Consider the following 3846-nt stretch of genomic DNA (forward strand, 5'->3'; position numbering starts at 1 on the left):
ATGGTAAAACATCTTTTTGTTTTAAGATCTGTAATTTTTCAGATCTATCCTAATTTTTCTACTTGTATTCAAAGTGGAACAAGCCTTGCCGATGAAGAATCAACCTGGCTTCTGCAAGGGGTCTTGTCTCATTCAAATTCTTGACAGATAAATGTGTGAATAGAGGTAATCCAAAGTACTCAACTTCTGCTAAGGAGTTCAAAGTTTAGCAATATTTGGATTAAGAGGATAGGTCTACTTAGGGATCTGTAACTGGTTAATAAAACAGCAACAATCAAAGTGTAGGAATAATTCAAATAATTCACACAGTTTCTGCAGCTGAGAGAAGAAAAGCAGTAGTGTTCCCCAGCATCTGTAAGGAGCTTAGTGCTGTTTAACATGAATAGAGAGTATCCAAATTTTGCAGATACCAAACTTGCAAGCACTCCAATACGATCCCAATCTGCCTGAATGCCGCTTTGCACAATGGATAACTGGGATTTACTACTACACGCTTTTAAGAAGCATTACATAAACTCATGGAGTCTAGGGCTCTCAGTGCCAATCAGCCTGTTAATCTAATGGAGCCTCCATGCACAAAAATAGTGCATTTTGAGCCACCAGACAGAGGGTGCTGTCCTGTACTTTCAGTATGCTTGTTCTGCATGCAGCTTTTGCTAGTGACTAGAGGATAGCACAATGCTAGGTAGCCAAACAAATGAGCATCAGCCCCCATTCTGTTTGGCCAATTGCCAAAAAGCAGGGGTGAGTATGTCAGGCTAATTAGGCATCAATGTCTTTAAAAATTGGTAAGTTTTAACCTTTCATCCCAGGTGTGAAGCAAAAGTGAAGATCCAGCCTTGCCCAAATCTCATTTTTGAATACCCTGTTCCAGTTAAGTGATTCTGGAACAATAGTTGCAGTAGTGAGAGTTCTTGGTAGAGACTAGGTAACAAGTCTGACAGTGCTGCTGAAGGGATAACAGCCCAGGACAGCCTGATTGGAAAATCAAAACATCCATAAGTTCTAGTTGGGAGGAGAAGTGCAGATTGCCTTAGAGCTTACTTTGGCACTGCAGTAAGTATTGGAAGGGTGGGGGTTAGAACCCAGACAGCTCTACAGTGATTGCAACACTGCCACAAGCATGGTGTTTTTACACTTATCTGGGGGATTGTGCTGTTGCAGATAGCTTCGATGGGTGATCAGAGCCCACTTCCACTGATAGCTGCTATTTGCAGCAGCCTCCCAGAGGCCAGCTCAACTCCCCCAGGTAAGCATAAAACACCTTGCTATCAGCAGGGCTGTGGCAGGAACCCATTTCTGGGCTACTTCCCTTTAGGGTAGTAGTTCTCAAACTCTCCAGGAGAGTTTGAGAGCCACTGAGTTCTTGCGTGGGTGGGAGGGGGGAGGAGGGGAGGCAGCAGGGGTGGGGGGAGGCAGCAGCGCAATCCCCAGGATGATGCCACTCAGGTGGGCTTGGATACATGCCTGGGGGGGGTGCGGGGAGCCCAGCGCAACCTGCAGCAGGGCTCCCTGCAGCAGTGAAAGTAGATGCGGAGCAATCGCACCCCACCTCCACTAAAGCTCTGCATCTACTTTCACTGCTGTGGGTTGCACTGGGCTCCCCGCACCCCCGGGGAGGCACATACCCAGGCCCCTGCCAAATGTTGGGGATTGTGCTGCTGCCTCCTCCCTGCCTCCAGGCTGCCCCTGCCCCTTAAAGGGGCAGGGGCCAGGGCCTGCAGGCTGGGGCGTCACGACGCCCCTGTTTGAAAAGCCCTGCTTTAGGGGGAATGGCCCTCTTCCTGTTCCCTTGGTGGGATGCAACTCACTAGTTTAGGAACCACTGCCTTAAGACAAACATAAGAAGAGCCCTGCTGCATCAGGCCAAGGGCCCATCTAGTCCAGCTTCCTTTCTCTCCCAATGGCCCACTAGAAGTCTCAGGGAGCAAGATAAGAAAACATGCTGTTATCCTGTTGCTACTCCCTTGCATCTGGCATTCTGAGATAGCCTACTTCTGAAACCAGAGGTTGTACATATCCATCATAGCTTGTAACCCTGTGATGGACATTTCTTCTTCTTCTGATGGACATACAACAGGAAGCAGGTATCTGGCATTAGGAGAAAAGCTACTCCTAAAACCATGAGATTGCATATAATTATCATGGCTTGTAACTTGTGATGGACTTTTCTTCCATAAACCTGTCCAATCCCCTTTGAAAGACATCTAGGGCAAGTTCCACTGTCCTTTTTGAGATATGATGTGTTTAACACATAGACGAACAAACCTTGCTGAGGGAGAATCAGTATGGCTTGTGTAAGGGTAAGTCTTGCCTCATGAACCTTTTATAATTCTTTGAAAAGGTCAATAGGTAAGTGGATGCAGGTGGACATTATATATCTGGACTTGCAGAAGGCATTTGACAAGGTAACCCTCACCAAAGGCTGCTGAGAAAACTCCACAAGTCAGGGAATTAGAGGTCAGGTCCTCTCCTGGATTAGGAACTGGTTGCAGTCCCAGAAGCAGAAAGTGGGTGTCAATAGGCAATTTTCACAATTGAGAGAGGTGAAAAGTGAGTGCCCCAAGGATCTGTCTTGGGACTGATGCTTTTCAACCTGTTCATAAATGACCTGCAGACAGGGCTAAGAAGCAAAGTGGCCAAGTTTGCAGATGATACCAAACTTTTCCAAATGGTGAAGACCAGAAGAGATTGTGAGGAGCTCCAGAAAGAAGACTGGGCAGCAAAAATGGCAGATGTTTCACTGTAAGTAAGTGTGAGGTCATGCACACTGGGGCAAAGAATCAAAACTTTGCATATAGGGTAATTGGTTCTGAGCTGTCTGTCACAGATCAGGAGAGAGATCTTGGGGTCCTTCTGGACAGTTCAATGAAAGTTTTGACCCAATGCGTGGCAACAGTGAAGAAGGCTAATTCCATGCTTGGGATCATTAGGAAAGGCATTGAGGATAAGACAGCTAATATTGTACAAATTGATGGTAAGGCCACACCTGGAGTATTGTCCAGTTCTGGTAGTCACATCTCAAAAAGGAGATAGTGAAAAATGGAAAAGGTGCAAAAGAGAGCAACCAAAATTACTACTGGGCTGGGGCACCTTCCCTATGAGGAAAGGCTACAGCGTTTGGGCCTCTTCAGTCTAGAAAAGAGGCACCTGAGGGGGTATATGATTGAGACATACAAAGTTATGCAGGGGATGGACAGAGTGGTTAGAGAGATGCTCTTCCCTCTCACACAACACCAGAACCAGGGGACATCCATGAAAGTTGAGTGGTGGGAGAGTTAGGACAGACAGAAGAAAATACAGGTAGAGTCTATCCGTGTTAGTTCTGTTCTATGACTCAACGCGATTAACAAAAAACACGTGCTAAATGCCATAGAGTTACACAAATTTGCTGCAGCCTGACCCTTCTGGATGGAAGGAAACGAAGGCAGCTGTTCTCAATCCCCTCTGCTCTGTACTCAGCCCTCCTGTTGCCAGCTGTCCTGCTTCTTTCACAGTTGGACTGGTGAGCTTGCTTGGGAAGCCTTGTCCTCTGTGTCCAGGACAGCCTCCCAACAGCGCTGCAGGTTCTCCTTCTCTTTGCTGCTGCAGCTCCTGCAGCCCTCCCTGGCCACCATCATGGAAGCTCCTCTGTCCCAGAGCATTCTGGGACTGGTAGTTTGGCTCTCTGCTCAACCTCACCTGTCTCTCCAAGGCTTCCCAAGACTTGCTGGAGCAGGAGAGCCTGCATCATGGGGGGGGGGGGGAATTCAGCAAACACTCCCTGGGTTTTTTAAAGTAAGCCCCATTGTAGTCAATGTGACTTTCAGTACCCCCACCCCATTTGTGTTGAGACAAATCAGCAGA

The sequence above is a fragment of the Tiliqua scincoides genome, chromosome 2, assembly GCF_035046505.1.
Source record: "Tiliqua scincoides isolate rTilSci1 chromosome 2, rTilSci1.hap2, whole genome shotgun sequence".
In the NCBI taxonomy this organism is placed as follows: domain Eukaryota; kingdom Metazoa; phylum Chordata; class Lepidosauria; order Squamata; family Scincidae; genus Tiliqua; species Tiliqua scincoides.